The following is a 21,028-nucleotide window of genomic DNA, read 5'->3' as shown; positions in this document are numbered from 1 at the left end:
AAATAATTATGTAAATATAAAGCTGTTCTGAAATAAAAAGTTAATTAAGAAAATAAACTGATCAGAAATTACATACAAAAGTTTCCTAACATGGTCACCTACAAAGGAGAAGGCTGGTGGACTGGGTAGAAAAGAGATGTACCACTGAAGTATCTCAAAGTCTATTTTTCTCATTGTCATTTGAATTTATGAACTGTGCCAAATAAAAAGCAAGCAATCAAATGATACACAAAAAGCTGTTTAAGGACACTTGTCTGGCAAAATATATGATAAAGTTAGAAAAGACAGGAGAATCCATTTGTGATATACTTAATATATACCTACTACATCAAAAACTCATAGAAATCAATAAGGAAAAGAGAATTTCAAAGAAAAAAGGGCAAGGATGTTCAGTCATTGTATGTATTTGCTCTTTATGATCTCTCTACTCTCTCTCTGCTGCTGATCTCTCTACCTAGGTGGTCCTTCCCCGCCTTCTGCTTTTGCCACAGTCAAAACTACACAACAGGTAGACTCCCCACTTTGGCCCGTCTAATTCCTCTGACTGCTCCGTCACTAGCAGTGGAGCCCATCAGGAGGAGTAGAGGGCAAGCAGGTAAATAGGAAGAGATCAAGAGGCAGCCAGCCAAAAGAAAATGTTTGGATTCTAACCATGAGGCCTTCCAATTTACACACACACATTCTGGTCCTTAGAAAATCTGCTGCTTGGGCAAGGTCTGCATAAATCCCAACAGCATTATTCTGAATTTTCTTGCTTTCTGAAATAATCCAAATAGACAGTGACAAGTTCAAATATACAGACTTGACGTTTTCTAAAGTAACTCAGTCAATGTTAGGGGAAAAGCTTGAGGAAGGGAAAGAACAAAGAAAAAGTTTGTTTTGAAAGTGGATTTCTTTTTTTTTTATAACAACATTTTTTAATTATATTATGTTAGTCACCATACAGTACATCCCTGGTTTTTGATGTAAAGTTCGATGATTCATTAGTTGCGTATAACACCCAGTGCACTATGCAATATGTGCCCTCCTTACTACTCATCACCAGCCTAGCCCAATCCCCCATCCCCCCTCCCCTCTGAAGCCCTCAATTTGTTTTTCAGAGTCCATAGTCTGAAAGTGGATTTCTGTCTGGCATTTGTTATATTGTGAAATTATTATATGGTGAAAATGTATATAATTAATACAACATTAATAAATTTTCATAGAAAAGTGAGTGATAGACTGTGATGGTTTTGACTCATACAAATTGCTTTGTATTTCCTGAATGTGAGGGGAGTATAAAAATCCTGCCCAGGTTTGAAAATAAGATGTCCTGCTACTTGGATAAAAGCCCCTTGGAGAGGGTTAAAAAAAAAAAAAAACTTTAAAATAAAATAAATACAACCATATTACAGAAGAAGGTATAAAATTTTTTAAATATAAAATAAGATATTATGAAGTTTTGTTGGTGGGACCACTAGATAATCTCTAGTCTATCTTTTCTGCCATTAGGAGGACTTCTGTGGAAGTCTTTAAAATATGATATCTGCCTTTTTTATTCAAAAACGTTTTTGCTAGTATGAAAATCAAGGTCATACCCCCTTAAAACAACTTTTTTGAAATTTTTATTCCAACATATCAGAACTAAAACAAATATAAAAGTTTAAATCATAAAACAAGATGCAAATAATTTGAGATACAGGTAAAAGGACTTCATATCTTAAACATTTGTGGAAAGTGGACAATATTTGAAATGATACTGCAGAGAGACTGAAGTCCTTTTTATGACAAAATTTAAAATTCAGAAGCAGAAATTCAAGGCAATAAAGACTACCTGGTTTGAAGTCTGCATTGTATGTTAGCAGCTATTTTTCATTATTCATTTATTTATTTTACAAACACATATTCTGCTTACTATGTGTCAGGTAGTTTTCCAGGTATTTTACCATTAATCCAAATAACCACCATATGAGCTGCTTTGTATTTCCATCCCTCTTACATATTAGGAAACTGAGGCCCAGAGAGGACCAGAACAACACCGAAAGTCACACAGTTCACAAGCAGTTGAACCCTAATTCAAGCCCAGCTCTCTGGTTACTTTGCCCCTGCTCTTAACCACTACCCTACGTTGCAGTGACTATTACGGGCAATGACTTTCACTGTAATTCGAATTCCACAAACCTAAAGCCCAAGCAGAAAGCTGGGTGAAAAGACAAAACAGAACACACACTATGAGCACAAAAGCCCAAGACAGCGCCTAGAGGCACATTGCTCAAGGCACTGGGTGGCAGCCTTTCCCTACGGGCACAATCTATTCATAGGAAAACTGACCAAGAGGTATTTTTGCCATAGGCTCCCTACCCCCAATCTGGGGAACTGCATTCTTGAAAGTCCCAAAACCAGCTCCAGAAGAGGCTGAGCAGGGGAAGGAAGTACCTACTCCTCTGGAGAATATTCCAGCAGGTTAAAAGTAACAAAAAAGACACTCTTCCACCCATGGCTTTTGCACACACTCTCCCTGTATCCAGGCTTTGTGCAAGAACACCCTAGATGCTCAGCAAAGGACACCAAATCTCATCTATACTTGTACATTTTTAAGTAGTTGGGAGGGAATCAAAAGAAAGGCAATTTTGTGACACATGAAAATTACATAAAGTTCAAATTTCATTATCCATAAATAAAATGTAATTAGAACACAGCTGAATAGAAAAGCCCAGTGTTTCCTTCCTGAAAGGGAAAAATCCAGTTCTCCACTCCTGTGTGTTTCTCTTTTACTCTCACACTACTACCCCATTCACTTGGAATACTTCACTTCTGATACTTCTGTCACCAAATATGTGGGGTGTTTTCTCCACACCAAATAATTCTCCATGACACCAGCCAGGTGTTGTACAATTCAACTCAGCTCTGGTACTATCCTACCTGGAAGTAGTGTCAAGATTCTACAGTTAAGACTCGGTCCAAGAAGACTGCTCCCACCCACTCCAGACGCCAATTGCAAGTAGCAGATCCAAAAGTTCCCCACGTCTGTCTGGAGTGGCTACAAATCAGGGGTTTCTGTGACTTTCTGTGCCTTTTGGTTTAATCAATGTGTTAGAGTGGCTCACAAAACTCAGGGAAACATTTATAGTTGACCCTTGAACAACACAAAGTTGAACTGCATGGGTCTGCTTTTGATAGGTGGATTTTTTTTTTTTTTCAGAAAATAAATTAGAAAGATTTTCGGAGATTTGTGTCAATTTGAAAAAACTTGCAGGTGAACCATGTAGCCTCAAAATACTGAAAAAATTAAGAAACAAACTGAGGGTTATAGAAGGGAGGGGGTGGGAGGATGGGGTAACTGGGTATTAAGGAGGGCACGTATTGTGATGAGCACTGGGTGTTATACACAACTAATGAATCATTGAACACTACATCAAAAACTAACGGTGTACTATATGTTGGTTAATTGAATGTAATTAAAAAAAATAAATAAAAATAAATACCAATGCTTTCTAATAAAAGAAAGAAAAAGTGTTGTTGTAAGAACATGATATATAATACACGTAATGTACAAAATAGGTGTTAATCAACTATTTGTTATCACTAAGGCTTCTGGTCAATAGATATCAGCACCCCTAATCCCCACATTGTTCAAAGGTCAACTGTACTTACATTGACCAGTTTAATTAAGGATATGATAAAAGGATACAGATGAACAACCATATGAGGAGATACCCAGGCCAAAGTCTGAGAGGTTCTTAAGAGCAGGAGCATTTGTCCCATAGCTTGGGCTGTATCATCCTCCAGGTACATGGATGTTTTCACTAACCTGGAAAAGCTTAGTACCATACATTGGGGATTTTCGTGGAGACTTCTTTAGGGAGGCATGATCAATTATTAGCTCCATTTCTAGCCCCTCTCTCTTCTCTACAGAAGTGGGGGGTGGGGCTGAAAAATTCTAAGCTTCAAATCATGACTTCATCTTTTTGGTGGTCAGCTCCCATCCAGAAGCCATCCAGGAACCCATCCAAAGTTGCCTCCTCAGAACAAAAGATGCTCTTAGGGTTCTTACCACTAAGGAATTTACAAGGGTGTTAGGAGCTCTGTGTCAGGGATGGGGTTGAAGACCAAATATTAAAACAAGAGTTGCTTTTAGTGTTCTTATCAATCAAAAAATCACAGGGGTTTTAGGAGCCCTGTGCCAGACACTGTGAGCGTGTGTGTATATATATTTTTTCTTTTATTAAAGTATAGTTGATATATATTTTTATCTATTATCTCACACAGCCATACCCATTTGTTTATATATTTATCTATGGCTACAACTTCACAATTGAATTATTACAACTGATGGGGTTCAGGCCACACTACCCCAGAATATGGCACCTTGGCGTACTGAATAATTTAAGCTAAAGGAGTTTGAGAAAATGGCAGAAGAAAAAAAAGTTCACTTTGGGGACACGTGGCTGGCTCAGTTGGTTAAGCACCCCTCTTGATTTCAGCTCAGGTCATGATCTCAGAGTTGTGAGATATAGCACCAAATTGAGCTCAGCACTGGGCACGGAGCCTGTTTAAGATTCTCTCTCTCTCCTCTCCCTCTGCTGCTCCCCACCCTCCCTCTCTCTCTTTCTCTCTCTAAAAGAAAAGTTCACTTTCATCTCCTTCCGCACTCTTCTCTGAAATAGGACATAGAATCCTCATGCGAGAGGTACTTTCCCTATGCCTAGAGGGAAAATGTATCCTTACTTCTGAAGACAAAGGGATGCCAAGAATCCAAACAAACAGACCTTGCTAAATTTCTCCCAGTTTGCTACACTAACCTCATATTCTCTGACCTATCGTATTCTTCCATGACTGCCCACCTTTCATCAAATATGGCAAAAAATAATCATCTCTGTTTCTTTGGATCCTCATTTCCTTAGAAATAAAGGCTTTGGGCCACATAAAACTTACATTAAATAAATAAATAGATGATAGATAGATAGATAGATAGATAGATAGATATAAAATTATTTTAAAAAAATAAAATAAAACTTAACATTAATTTTCAGACCTAGCCAGCAGTCCTAAGAGGCTTGAGGAAAACTCTTCCTCCCCTACATAGCAGAAACCAGATGGTCCACAAAACAAAAATATTTACTATCTGACTGTGATGGTAATTTTGTGTGTCAATTTGAGTAGGCCATAATATCCACATATTTGGTCAAACATCAACCTGTATATTTCTGTGAATATATTTTTAGATGGGATTAATATTTAAATAAGTAGATTTAGAATAAAGCAGATAACTTTCTGTAATGTAGGTGAGCCTCATTCAATCAATTAAAGGTTTCTTGTTTTTTTTGTTTTGTTTTTGTTTGTTTGTTTGCTTTGTTTTGTTTTGAGAGACAGAGTGTGCACAAGTCGGGGGTGGGGGCAGAGGGAGAAGGTCAAGCAGGCTCCACTCTCAATGGAGCCTGACTTGGGGCTCAATATCATGGTCCTGAGATCATGACCTGAGCCAAAAATCAAGAGTCAGAAGCCTAACCAACTGAGACACTCGGGCACCCCTCAATTGAAAGTCTTAAGAGAAAACAGAGGTCCCCTAAATGGGTATTCTGCCAGTAGACTGACTTTGGACTCAAGCTGCAACGTCAACCCTTCACTGGATCTCCAGCCTCCTAGCCTACCCTGTAGATTTTGGACTTGCCAGCCTTCAAACCCACATGAGTCAATTAAAAAACAAATAAGATTTTATTTTTAAGTAATCCCTACACCCAATGTGGGGCTCCAACTCACAACCCTGAGATCGAGAGTCACTTGCTCTTCCAACTGAGCCAGCCAGGTACCCTACATGAGTCAATTTCTTAAAATCAATGTCTCTCTTCCTTTCAAAATAAAGGGGCAGAGAGGGACACACACACACACACACACACACACACACACACACACACACACACACTGCCAGACTGACCAAACAATACACATACCAAATTGGTTCTGCTTCTCAGGAGAACCTTAAAACAGATTTTGGTACATAGAGTGGTTCTAGAGGAACAGAATCTGAAGGATGGATTTTTGGAATTGGTTCTGGGGTTTCAGTAATTAGTTCTTTTTTAAAAAAAGATTTTATTTATTTATTCATGAGAGACAGAGAGAGAGAGAGTGAAAGAGAGGGAGGCAGAGGGAGAAGCAGACTCCCAGCTGAGCAGGGAGCCTGATGCAGGACTCTATCCCAAGACCCTGGGATCACGACCTGAGAGAAGGCTGACACTCAAGTGACTAAGGCACCCAGGTGCCTTGTGTAAATGGTTCTTTAAGCCGATTAGGCTTAAAGGGTTCCATAGCTAATAGTAAAGAGAACATGGATAGTCTACGGTATGATGTAGGAATGGAGATATGCAAAATATAAACTTTGGATACCCTAATCACACACTTACAAGAGGCAAGATTCTAGGTGACTCTGTATATAATACCCTCAATTTTTTTTCTTTCTCAAACTAATAAATAAAATAAAATTGGCTGATTATATTTTCCCTATGATCATATGATAAAGGAAGAGAAAACTCAGGCCTGCAGAATATGCAAACACCACCCAAAAGTACACAGCTGCAGCACTATGTCCCTTTTCTGTAACATTCCTGAAGGACCACAAAAAAGTGGTAAAGGGAAGTCCTTCCAGTGGGCAGAACTTCTAGCAGTACTCCTAGTTGTTTACTTTGCTTAGGAGAAATGGCCAGACTTGTGATTATATGCTGATTGTTGTGTGATAGCCAATGGCTTGGCTAGATGGCCAGGGATTTGGAAAGAACATGATTGGGAAATTGGCAATAAGGAGGTCTGGGGAAGGGGCATACAGATAGACTATTCTGAATGAGCAAACAACGTCAAGATATTTGTGTCCCCTGTGAATGTTTACCAAAGGATGAATTCAGCAGAGAAGGATTTTAATAATCCAAGTCAACAGTATGACCTATTCTGAGGATACCAGTCAGCCCATTTCCCCAGCTACCCATCATCACTCAACAGACCCATAAAGAGAGAGATGATGGTAGCAGGGACAGAGGTTATGCACGGGCTCAGGAACATGGACTTCCACTCACCACCGCTAACCTGGATGCAGCCACTGCTGAGAACCCAATCTGGCAGAAGCAGAGATCAACACTGGGTCTCTGATATGGCACCATTCCCTGGGGTGATAAGCTAGCTACTTGGTGGCAGGCTGATTCCATGGACCCCTTCCATCATAGAAAAGGCAACAGATTGTTCTTCCTGAAATAAATACTTACTCTGGATATGGATTTGCCTTCCCTGTGTGCAGTGTTTCTGCCCCAACTGTCAAACTACCATCCATAGACTTATAGACTATCATATCCACTGACATGCATTGCTTCTGATTAAGGAACTCATTTCAAAGTGATGGAGTTCAAGACCTGCTACCCCCAAGTATGTCACCTTAGCATATTGAATATTTGAAAATGAAGGAGTTTGAGGGGGAAAAAAAAACAGAATCAGGAAGTTCACACATACTCTATCCCCCACTTCACTCTTCTTCCCTAAAACAGGCCATAAAACCCTCCCAATATCCGGAAAAAATAAACACCCTTATCTCTGAACACAAAGGGATACTGAGAAAAATCTGAACAAACAAGACATATTACATTTCCCCATATTTACTGCAATTACCTCAGAAGTCTTAATGTATTCCTCCATGACCGCCCACTTTTCAACAAACCTACCATCAATATACTCAGGTCTGTTTCTTTGGGTCTTCATTTCTTTACTAAGGGTCCCATGTTACATAAAATTTATATTAAATGAATTTACATGATTTTCTCCTGTTAATGTACCTTTAGAAATATTCAGGTCAAGGAAACCTGGGTGGCTCAGTCAGTCTGCCTTCAGCTCAGGGTCCTGAGATTGAGCCTCACATCGGGCTCCCTGCTCAGTGAGGAGTCTTCTTCTTCCTCTTTCTCTGCTCCTCCCTTCCCCTTGTGCTCTTTCTCTCTTTCAAATAAGTAAATAAAATCTTAAAAATATATTCAGATCCAGCCAGAGACCCTAGAAGGGTCAAGGAAAACTTTTTCCTCCCCAACAACAGAAAATGAAGTATAGCAATGGTTGGAATTCACTCATCTTACCATGTTTCCCACTATCCTAAAGCTGCTGGCTTGATAGAATGGTAAAATGGCCTTTGAAAGACTCAGATGCAGTGCCAGCTAGTGGCAATATCTTGCAGGGCTGGGGCAAGATTTTCCAGGAAGATGTATATGCTACGAACCTGCATTTAATATGATACAGTTTCTCAGATAGTCAAGATTCATGGATCCAGGAATTAAAGGGTAGAAATGGGAGCGGCACTGTTCCTTATTAATCCTTGTGACCTACTAGCAAAGTTTTTACTTCCTGTCCCTATGACCTAGGCTTTTCTGACCTAGAGATTTTTGTTCCAAAGGGAAGGATACTGGGGTGCCTTAGTGGCTTAGTCAGTTAAGCATCTGCCTTCATCTTAGGTCATGATCCTGGAGTCCTGCAATTAAGCCCCGTGTAGGGCTCCCTGCTCAGTGGGGAGTCTGCTTCTCCCAGTCCCTCTGCCTCTTCCCCTGCTTGTGTTCTCCCTTGCTCAATCTCTCTCAAATAAATAAGTAAAATCTTAAAAAAATACTTCAAAAAGAAGACAAATTGTGATTCCACTGAACTGGAAGTTAAGACTGCCACCCAGCTACTTTGGTCTCCTTATGTCTCAAAAACAATAAAGGACCTACTGTGCTGGCTGGGGTGACTGTTCCTAATTACCAATGGAAAATTGGACTACTAACCACAAGAGAGTTAAGGAAGAGGATGTTTGGATGACAGGATATCCCTTAGGACATCTCTTAGTATTACTATATCCTATAATTAAAGCCAATAAAAACCTACAACAACCAGGAAAGACTACTCATGATCCAGAATCTTTAGAGATGAAGATGTGGTTACACCACCAGGCAAAGAACCACAACCAGCTGAGGTGCTTGCTGAAGGCAAAGGGGATACAGAATAGGTAGTGGAAGAAGGTACTTTTAAATACCAGCTAAAACCACAGGAAGGAGGACAATAATAGTAATAAGTATTTTCTCTCCATTTTGTTATATGTGTGGGTGGGTGTGTGGGTATATGTTTTATTTAGGTATCATTAACTTTACATCATAGTATTTCAGTTGCAGGATAGTAAGAAAAAAAAGTTAAGATCACTCAAAGACTTTATATCCTTTTCTGGGGAAAGGGTTAGTGAGTTTTCAGTTTTACGCAAAATAGCTATATCATGTTAGGCAGAAGTAGTACATTGGTAATATCTTTATTTGGAGATTAAGTATGTTTGTTTGTTTGTTTGTTTGTTTGTTTGTTTGGGAGAAGAGGGGCAGGGGGAGAGAGAGAATGCTTTTTTTAAGATGTATTTTTTTAACTATTTTATTTATTTATTTGAGATAGAGTGAGAGAGAGCAACAACAGAGCAGAGAGGCAGAGGGAGATAAAGAAGCAGACTCCCTGCTGAGCAGGGAGCCCAATGTGGAGCTTGATCCCATAACCCTGAGATCATGACCTGAGCCGAAGACAGACGCTTAACTGACTGAGCCACCCAGGTGCCCCAAGATTATTCATTTGAGAGAGAGAAAGTGTGTGCAAGAGTGAGAACACAGGTCAAGGGGATGGGTAGAGGGACAGAGAGAAGCAGAATCCCTGCTGAGCAGGGAGCCCCCCAAGAGGGGACCCAATCCCATGACCCTGGGATCATGACCTGAGCCAAAAGCAGACACTTAACTGACTGAGCCACCCAGGTGCCCCTGGAGATTAGTATGGTTTAAGGAAATATATATGAGTGCCAAGTTGACAAGAGATGGACTTATGATGGTAATTTTATGTGTCAACTTGACCATATATTTGGTCAAACACCAGTCTGGATGCAATTGTGAAGGTATTTTTTGGAGGAGATCAACACCTAAATACACCTTTAGTAAAGTGGATTAACCCTCTTAATGTGGGTGGGTCTTACCCAATTAGTTGAAGGTTTTGAGAGAGAACAAATTGAGGTTTCCTAAGAAAGAGGAAATTTTGTCTCCAGCCTGGTTTTGGATTAAAGTATGCAACTCTTCTGTGTCGCCAGTCTATCAGCCTACCCTGCATATTTTGGACTTTTCAGCCTCCATAATCACATGAGTCAATTTCTAAAAGTAAATCTCTCTGTCCCTAATAAACTGACCCTTTAGAAAAAAGGTTTGCTGATCTGTATCCTAGTAATATGGCCTATATCACAAAAGTTGTCAGGGATTCCTAGTCAGAATAGTATGATTTAAAATTTTCCTCACTGTATTTATTCTTATAAGCTCTACTAGGAATGCTAACTTTGAAATGTAAAGCCTAAAAAAACATTATTTTTAATGGAAAACACATAGACCAATGGAATAGAGCCCAGAAATAAATTTTTGCCTATAGGTCAAATGATTTTTAACAAGAATACAAAGTCCATTCAATGGGGGAAAAGACAGTTTGTTCAACACACAGTGCTGGGAAAATTGAATATCCACATGCAAAACAATGAATTTGGATCAAAGACCTAAGCTTAAGAGCTAAAATTATAAATCTCATAGAGAAATGCTTCATGACATTAGATTTGTCAATGATTTCTTCGATGACACCAAAAAGCACAGGAAACAAACAAAAAATAGATTAAATGGGACCACACCAAAATTTAAAACCTCTGTGTATCAGTAGTGTGGAAAAAAAAATGAGCTGCAGAATGGGAGAAAATATTTGCAAATCATATATCTGATAAGTGGTTAATATCCACAATATATAAGACTTCCTACAACTTAACAACAACCACCACCAAAATACCTGGTTAAGAAATGGGCAAAGGACAATCCCTATCAAAATACTGTCAACTTTTTTTCACAGAAATGGAACAAATAAAATTTGTAGGAACCAAAAAAGACCCCGAATAGCCAGAGGAATGTTGAAAAAGAAAACCAAAGCTGGACTTTAAGCTCTATTACAAAGCTGTAATCATCAAGACAGTATGGTACAGCAGACACATAGATCAATGGAGCAGAACAGAGAACTCAGAAATGGACTCTCGACTCTATGGTCAACTAATCTTCAACAAAGCAGGCAAGAATATCTAATGGAAAAAAGACAGTTTCTTCAATAAATGATGTTGGGAAAATTGGATAGCCACATGCAGAAGAATGAAATTTGACCATTTCCTTACACCATACACAAAAATAGGCTCAAAATGGATGAAAGACCTAAATGTGAGACAGGAATCCATCAAAATCCTAGAGGAGAAAACAGGCAGCACTTCTTTGACCTCAGCTGTAGCAACTTCTTGCTAGACACATCTCCAAAGGCAAGGGAAACAAGAGCAAAAATTAACTATTGGGACTTTATCAAGATAAAAAGCTTTTGCACAGGAAAGGAAAAAGTCAACAAAACCAAAAGACAACCGACAGAATGGGAGAAGATATTTGCAAATGACATATCAGATAAAGGGTTATTACCCAAAATCTATAAAGAACTTATCAAACTCAACATCCAAAGAACAAATAATCCAATCAAGAAATGGGCAGATGATATGAACAGACATTTCTGCAAAGAAGACATACAAATGGCCAACAGACACATGAAAAAGTACTCAACATCACTCGGCATCAGGGAAATACAAATCAAAACCACAATGAGATACCACCGCACATCAGTCAGAATGGCTAAAATTAACAAGTCAGGAAATGACAGAAGTTGGCGAGGATGCAGAGAAAGGGGAACCCTTGTACACTGTTGGTGGAAATGCAAGCTGGTGCAGCCACTCTGGAAAACAGTATGGAGGTTCCTCAAAAAGTTGAAAATAGAGCTACCCTATGACCCAGCAATTGCACTACTGGGTATTTACCCCAAAGATAGAAACGTAGTAATCCGAAGGGGCACCTGAACTCCAGGGTTTATAGCAGCAATGTCCACAATAGCCAACCTATAGAAAAAGTCCAGATGTCCATTGACAGATGAATGGATAAAGAAGATGTGGTCTTCTTTTTTGATGCAGCCAACAAAAAAGAATGAAATCTTACCATCTGCAATGACATGGATGGAACTAGAGGGTATTATGCTAAGCAAAATAAGTCAATCTGAGAAAGAATTCCCATATGATCTCACTGATATGTGGAATTTGAGAAACAAGGCAAAGGATCACAGGGGAAGAGAGGAAAAAATGGAACAAGAAGAAACCAGAGAGGGAGACAAACCATAAGAGACTGTTAATCTCAGGAAACAAACTAAGGGTTGCTTTAGTGGAGGGGGGGTGGAAGGGATGGGGTAACTGGGTGATGGACATTGGGGAGGGTATGTGTTGTGGTGAGCGCTGTGTATTGTGTAAGACTGATGAATCACAGACCTGTACCCTGAAACAAATAATACATTATATGTTAATAATAATTAAAAAAAGAAATAAAAAAAAGAAGTGGGCAAAGGATTGGAATAAACATTTTTCCAAAGAACATAAACCAATCAGTAAAAAATCAGTATATGATGAGATACCACTTTACACCCATTAGAGTGGCTATTATATTAAACAACAATAAAAAAACAGAATAACAAGTATTGGCAATGATATAAATAAATTAGAACCCTTGTGCTTTGCTGTTAGAAATGTACATTAAAAGGATTATCCATCATGACCAAGTGGGATTCATCCCTGGGATGCAGGGGTGGTATAACATTCACAAATCTATTGGTGTCTTAGATTTTATCCAGAAACAAAAATTCAGAAATCATATGATTCTCTCAATAGATACAGAAAAAGCATTTGACAAAATACAGCATCCTTTCCTGATTAAAACCCTTCAGAGTGTAGGAATAGAGGGTACATTTCTCAAGATCATAAAAGCCATCTATGAAAAACCTACAGCAAATATTATTCTCAATGGGGAAAAGCTGGAAGCCTTTCCCTTAAGATCAGGAACACGACAAGGAGGCCCACTCTCACCACTATTATTCAACATAGTACTAGAAGTCCTTGCAACAGCAATCAGACAACAAAAAGGGACAAAAGGTATCCAAATCGGCAAAGAAGAAGTCAAAATGCCTCTCTTTGCAGATGACATGATACTCTATATGGAAAACCCAAAAGAAGCCACTCCAAAACTATTAGAAGTTATAGAGCAATTCAGTAATGTGGCAGGATACAAAATCAATGCTCAGAAATCAGTTGCATTTCTATACACGAATAATGAGACTGAAGAAAGAGAAATTAGGGAATCCATCCCATTTACAATAGCACCAAAAACCATACGTTACCTTCGAATGAACTTAACCAGAGACGTAAAAGATCTATATTCTAGAAACTATAAATCACTCTTGAAAGACATTGAGGAAGACACAAAAAGATGGAAAAATATTCCATGCTCATGGATCGGAAGAATTAACATAGTTAAAATGTCCACGCTACCCAGAGCAATCTACACTTTCAATGCTATCCCGATCAAAATACTGATGACATTTTTCATGGAACTGGAACAAGTAGTCCTTAAATTTGTATGGAACCAGAAATGGCCCCGAATCGCCAAGGATGTGTTGAAAAGGAAAAACAAAGCTGGGGGCATCACAATGCCGGATTTCGAGCTGTACTACAAAGCTGTGATCACAAAGACAGCATGGTACTGGCACAAAAACAGACACATAGACCAGTGGAACAGAATAGAGAGCCCAGAAATGGACCCTCGGCTCTTTGGGCAACTAATCTTTGATAAAGCAGGAAAAAATATCCGGTGGAAAAAAGACAGTCTCTTCAATAAATGGTGCTGGGAAAATTGGACAGCTACATGGAAAAGAATGAAACTTGACCACTCTCTCACACCATACACAAAGGTAAACTCCAAATGGATGAAAGACCTTGATATGAGACAGGAATCCATCGGAATCCTAGAGGAGAACATAGGCAGCAACCTCTACGACATCGGCCAAAGCAACCTTTTTCATGACACATCTCCAAAGGCAAGAGAAACAAAAGATAAAATGAACATGTGGGACTACATCAAGATAAAAAGCTTCTGCACATCCAAGGAAACAATCAAAATAACTAAGCGGAAGCCCACGGAATGGGAGAATATATTTGCAAATGATGCTACAGATAAAAGACTGGTATCCAAGATCTACAAAGAACTTCTCAAACTCAATACGCGAGAAACAATAAACGAATCATAAAATGGGCACAAGATATGAACAGACGCTTTTCCAGTGAAGACGTACAAATGGCTAACGGACACATGAAAAAATGTTCAAAATCATTAGTCATCAGGGAAATTCAAATCAAAACCACACTAAGACACCATGTTACGCCACTTAGAAAGGCAAAAATTGACAAGGCAAGAAACAACAATTGCTGGAGAGGATGTGGAGAAAGGGGATCCCTCCTACATTGTTGGTGGGAATGCAAGTTGGTACAGCTACTCTGGAAAACAGTGTGGAAGTCCCTTAAAAAGTTAAAAATTGAGCTACCTTATGATCCAGCCATTGCACTACTGGGTGTTTACCCCAAAGATACAGACGTAGTGAAGAGAAGGGCCATATGCACCCCAATGTTCATAGCAGCAATGTTCACAATAGCTAAATCGTGGAAGGAGCCGAGATGCCCCTCAACAGATGACTGGATTAAGAAGTTGTGGTCCATATATACAATGGAATATTACTCAGCTATCAGAAAGAACGAGTTCTCAACATTTGCTGCAACATGGACGGCACTGGAGGAGATAATGCTAAGTGAAATAAGTCAAGCAGAGAAAGACAACTATCATGTGATTTCTCTCATCTATGGAACATAAGAACTAGGATGATCAGTAGGGGAAGAAAGGGATAAAGAAAGGGTTGGTAATCAGAAGGGGGAATGAAACATGAGAGACTATGGACTATGAGAAACAAACTGAGGGCCTCAGAAGGGAGGGAGGTGGGTGAATGGGATAGGCCGGTGATGGGTAGTAAGGAAGGCACGTATTGCATGGTGCACTGGGTGTTATACGCAACTAATGAATCATCGAGCCTTACATCGGAAACCGGGGATGTACTGTATGGTGACTAACATAATATAATAAAAAATCATTAAAAAAAAAAAAAAGGTTGGAATTTTCAGTCCCAGCTCCCTAATGTTGGGGGAGGGGAGACAGGCTGATGGAATCAATTTCCAATAGCCAATGATTTAATCAAGCACCCCTATGTAATAAAACCTCCATAAAACCCCACAAGGATAGGGTTAGGAGAGCCTCCAGGCTGTTGAAACAATGCTTTCATGTGCCATTGTGCCAGGCGCAAACTCATGGATAAACAAGTTCCTTTGTTTGGGACCTAGCCATATGTATCTTTTCATCTGGCTGTTGATTCCTATTCTCTATTATATCCTTTGTAATAAACTGGCCATCTAGCGAATAAACTGGTTTCTTGCGTCCTGTGAGTCAATCTACCAAATGAATCCATCCAACCCAAGGAGGACGTCATGGGAATCTCTGAGGAATAGCCAGTTGGTAAGAAGCACAGGTGACAACCCTGGAGTTGGCAATTGGCATATGAATTGGGGGCAGTCTTGAGGATCTGAATCCTCAACCTGTAAAATCTGATGCTATCTCTGGATAGGTGGTGTCAGAATGGAGTTGAATTATAGGTCATCCAGCTGGTATCTTAGAGTTGCTTGATGGTGTGGGGGAAAAACTCCCCACTCATTGGAATTGAGTGGTGAGAATTAATACCCAATGTTCAGCCAGCATGAGTACCACTCTCCTCTAGCTCCCACACCAACACCAGCTTCAGAACCCCACTGGTTAGGGGATGAAGACAAAGGGGTGGGAAACTGAAAGAACTGGTTAACTTGTGGGCTTCCCTTCAAGTACTTCAAACGTGTTTTTTTGTCTGAGCTTATTTTCTAGCACATTCTCTGAAGAGAGTAAGGAAACTGACACACAGGCAATGTAAGTGATTGCCCATGTTCCCACACCTTTTTTTCCCCTATTATTATCCTAAGGCTAAGAAAATCTGAAGCACAGGCCAGTGAATCGGTGAGATTTAGGTCCAGACAGTACTACAGATGTGGAAGATGTTAAGATGCTTAAGAAATTCTAAGGAATGTGAAGAGGGGCGCCTGGCTGGCTCAGCTGGTGGAGCACATGACTCTCGATCGCAGGGTTGTAAGTTAGAGTTCCATGTTGGGTGTAGAGATACTTAAAAAAAATAAATAAAAAGGAATATGAAAGAACATGGAATGATAGGAAGGAATGTTAGAATAAATTATCACTTGTTTATAGAGAGAATCACTGATTCAAAGGCTCAGTCATTGTTATTAGTTACGCAGGTGAAATGTCTGACCACTGAACTCAGTTAGTGACAGAAACTCCCGAAATAATTCCACTGAATGAAGACGATCTGGTAACATAAGGAAGAATTCCAAAAATTGAAACATGATCTTGAAATGGTACTGTCCACCATTTAGTCAAAGAATGAAAAATAAAAAAATTAAATGAAAAAAAGAGAACAAAGGGTCGGATAAATAGCAACAGCTACTGCAATCTCTTAATGTACTACACTGTAAGTGAATGGAAGCATCACATAATGACATTTTCTGAATTGAGAACTTTCAATAAGCTGAAAGTAAAAATATTTTAAAGAGGGGTGTCTGGCTGGCTTAGAACACGTTACTCTTAATTTCAGGGTCATGAGTTCAAGCCACATTTTGGGTATACAGCCTACTTTAAAAAAAAATGATTAAAAGAATAGGAGAAACGCTTGATTACCTTGGGTACCTAGAGACCATTTTCCTCCAACTGACAGTAATGTTAAAAAGAAAAAAAAAGTTCAAGAATCAACTGAATAGGAGCACCCGGCTAGCTCAAATGGAAGAGTGTGCAACTCTTGATTTTGGGGTCAGGGGTTCGAGTCCCATGGTGGGCGTGGAGATTACTAAAAAATAAACTTTAAAAAAAAATCAACTGCATAGCTGACAGCACTGCGTGAAATATTACAGATTCATATAAATAGATTAGATGTTCCATATGATCATGTCAAAATTAGTGACTCCTTTTTTTAAAAAGATTTTATTTATTTATTTGACTCAGAGAGAGAGACAGCAAAAGAGGGGACACAAGCAGGGGTAGTGGGAGAGGGAGAAGCACGAGTCCCACTGAGTGTGGGGGGGAAGCTAATGCGGGGGCTCAAACCCAGGACCCTGGGATCATGCCATGCACCAAAGGTAGCCGCCTAACGACTGAACCACCCACGCGCCCAAAACTACTGGTTCCTTTTAGCCACCTTATATTGAGATGCTGTTACTTAATGGAATTGCCTGGAGACATCCAGAAGATCCAACCCAGATAAGATCGAAAACATTCCATCCGTGAAAGGATGGTCTCTTTTTCACAAAGTACTTAAAGAATCTTGTCATTCAAGGATAACGGAAGCGCAGAGGACTACTTGGACAAAGAACATATTTGCAAATCAAAGCAATACGCGACTTCCTTTTATCATTAAAATGATGTGCTACAGGGGCATCTGGCTAGCTGAGTCAGTAGACCATGTGACTCTTATCTCTGCCTTGTAAATTCAAGCTCCATGTTGGGTGTAGACATTTTACATAAAAATGAAATCTTAGGGGTACCTGGATGGCTTAGTTGGTTCATTGTCTGCGTTCAGCTTGGGTCCTGGTCCAGGATCCTGGGATTGAGCCCTGCAACGGGGTCCCTCCTCAGCAGAGAACCTGCTTCTTCCTCTCCCTCTGCTTCTCCCCCTGTTCTTGTGTGCACTCCCTGTCAAATAAACAAATAAATAGAATCTAAAAAATAAATAAATAAATAAATAAATAAATAAATAAAATATTAAAAGGCATATGCCACAATCTATTATTTTTTAAAATTATTTTAAAATGGTCCTCATTCAGTCGGTGCTTTAGAGTTTTAAACTATATGGACAGGAATGCAAGTTAAAATATTCTAGGCTTAATCATTATAAAATAATGTACCTTACTTCATGCAATATTCTTTGGAAAATTCTTTAATTTACGGTGTTGCTAATGTAATATTTTCCATTTAAATTTCAACAGGTTTTAATGGACTTAAGTTCCATTTAGTATTCAACATTTTTTATATTTAGGAATTATATTTTATATATATATATCTCCAACAGATGAGAAGATGCTCAACATCAATCATCATGAGGAAAAGGCACATCAAAACTTATGAGATATCACCTCACACCTGTTGGAATGGTTAAAATAAAAAACACAAGAAATAACAGATGTTGGCGAGGATGTGGAGAAAGGGGAACCCTCTTACACTGTTGGTGGGAATGCAAGTTGGTACAGCCACTCTGGAAAACAGTACGGTGATTCCTCGAAAAGCTAAAAATAGATCTACCCTATGATCTAGCAATTGCACAACTAGGTATTTATCCAAAGGATACAAAAATACTAATTCAAAGGGATACATGCACCCCCTTGTTGTAATGAGCACTAGGTGTTGTTTGGAAGCATTGAATCACTATACTGTACGCCTAAAACTAATATTACACTGTGTAACTGAAATTTAAATAAAAAAAGAAAAACTTAATTTCTGGAGCACCTGGGTGGCACAATTGGTTAGGCATCCAACTCTTGGTTTCAGCTCAGGTCCTGATCTAAGGGTCATGAGATGGAGCCCCGTGTCAGGCTCTATACTCAGTACTTAGGATTCCCTCTCCTTCTCCTTCTGCCCCTCCTGCTTGTGATCTCTCTCTCGCTCTCAAAATAAATAAATCTTTAAAAAAAAAAACTTTTCTGGGGCTCCTGGGTGGCTCAGTCAGTTAAGTGGCTGCCTTCTGCTCAGGTCATGATCTTGGGGTCCCGGGATCAAGCCCCACGTCCTTCTAGCTCCTTGTTCAGAGGTGAGTCTGCTTCTCCCTTTCCCTCTGCCCCTCCCCCACACTGTGCTTGTGCTCACTCTCTCTCTCAAATAAAATCTTAAAAAAAATATTAAAAAAAAACTTCATTTAGGATAATGCATAGGTGGAACAGGACAAGAACTCAGAAACTTCTGGAGATGGTGATCTATCTTCTGAGAATTTAAATTATGGACACAGGCAGAATGAAAGAAAAATATCTATTTATAAAATATCCTTTGCCCTCTTAAACAATATAACAATTTATTATCTCCTTTAGTCATTTACTTGAAAAACACGTATTTCTCTCCTGTTGCAGAGACTGGTTGCTGACATAAAAAAATATCACATGGACCCTGACCATGTCATGTTCACTATTCCACAGGAAAAAAAAATGTTGGACCCAGCTTGGAAAAAATGTACATATGCCTTTTGTAGGAAATTGTGTGGCAGCCCCATGGAAGGTTGTCTGGGCCTTGGCACAGGGCTCTGGGCTTCTTCTGTCACCCAGTGCTCAGACAGACAAGCTGCCACCCTCATGAGGGGACACCCACCTGACAGGGTCTCTGAAGCTTCCCTGAGCCAAGGTCCCTTCAGGTCCTGGGTGCTTGCAAGTATTCCACATTCCCCTAGACCAAACCCCTTTCACTTTCCAGAAAACTGCTTGCATTTTCTGTGACATTTTTTAAAGTTTGATATTAAACCAATGATGCCTGCATTGTGCTCCTCTGGTCTGTCAACCAGTGGAAAGGAAGGAGAACAGGAGATGAAAAGGGAGAGGAAAAGAGAGGAGGAGAGAAGTCAAAACAGGGAAGAAGACTCTGGGAAAGAAAGCTCTCTGTGTGGAAAAAAGGTAATGTAAATAGGGAATGGAGGAAGGCAAACCAACACCTGTGTGGCTAGATTGGGATTGAAAGTATCATTATAAATACATAGAAAAATACATGCACACACACAGTTTTATGTATCTATATACATATACACAGATCTTCCTCAACTTATATTGGGGTTATGTCCTGATAAACTGAGTTGAAAATATTGTAATGTTTAAGACACCTAATCTACCAAACATCATAGCTTAACCTAGCCTACCTTAAATACGTTCAGAACACTTATATTAGCCTACAGGAGGGCAAAATCACCTAATGCAAAGCCTATTTTACAACAAAGTGTTGAATATCCCATGTAATTTATTGGGTACTGTATAGATAGATAACAGAATGGTTGCATGGGTCCAGACTGGATGGCTGACTGGTAGCTGTGGCTCCCAGCCACTGTCCTGCATCATGAGAGTATCATGCCTCCTACCACCAGACTGAGAAGCAGACTCCCTGCTGAGAAAGGAGCCCAATGTGGGACTCCATCCCAGGACTCTGGGACCATGACCAGAGCCGAAGGCAGATGCTTAACCCACTGAGCCACCCAGGTGTCCCTGTTTTGTTTTTATTTTTATTTTTTTTTATTTTAAAGAAATGGGTATATTCATGTTATTTTAAACTTTATTTTGAAGCAAACTTACATATATAGAAATTACAAGAATATTAAAGAGAATTCACATTTACCCTTTACTCACTAATTCTAAATATTTTGTCACATTTGGTTTGTCAGGCTTTAAGCCACCATCACTTTCACCTGGACTGCAGTTTCCAGCCCCCTCCCTCTCTCAGCCCTCCTTCTAAATAATTTGGGGAAAGTAATACACAAAGGAAGACTCCAAGAGGATAATACTGAAAACTTCATGGAGTAGAACACTGGCAGAAATGATAACAGAGAAAGGGGAGTGCTGAGGCAGTAGAGAGTGGGGGGTGCATAAGGAGGCCTTGTAATCCTAATTTTGAGAATCAAAGAATTACACAATCAGTAGGTATATAGATGCTTTACTTGTGTGATTGATATAAAACACTGAAAATGTCCTTTCTCCCAGGAGCCCTTTTTAAACTTAATAACACATGTACCGTGCACTAGGTGGCATAGGCAAAAAAAAAAAAAGAAAAAAAAAAGAGAGAAACTTTAGCTTTTCCAGCCTCAACCCTGAATAACTTCAGTACAAGCCTTCATACACAATTCTATTTAAGTCAACAAAGAAAAATAATCACATGGATTTTGCCCTTATTGTGTCCACGGTCCAAGACAGAATTAGAACTAGTTAATGAAATTTGAATTTAAATAGTAAGAA

The 21,028-nt window shown here is 39.4% G+C and overlaps 1 pseudogene; it reads left to right on the top strand.

The window, feature by feature from the left end:
• The first annotated feature begins 15,422 nt into the window (after positions 1-15,422).
• LOC123790811 (centromere protein K-like) lies at positions 15,423-17,342 on the top strand (annotated as a pseudogene).
• The last annotated feature ends 3,686 nt before the right edge of the window (positions 17,343-21,028 follow it).

The sequence above is a fragment of the Ursus americanus genome, chromosome 28 (genome assembly GCF_024610735.1).
Source record: "Ursus americanus isolate L20-20 chromosome 28, mUrsAme1.1.p, whole genome shotgun sequence".
NCBI lineage: Eukaryota > Metazoa > Chordata > Mammalia > Carnivora > Ursidae > Ursus > Ursus americanus.
The sequence above is the reverse complement of the archived record's forward strand: the minus strand, read 5'-3'. Positions and strand labels throughout refer to the sequence as shown.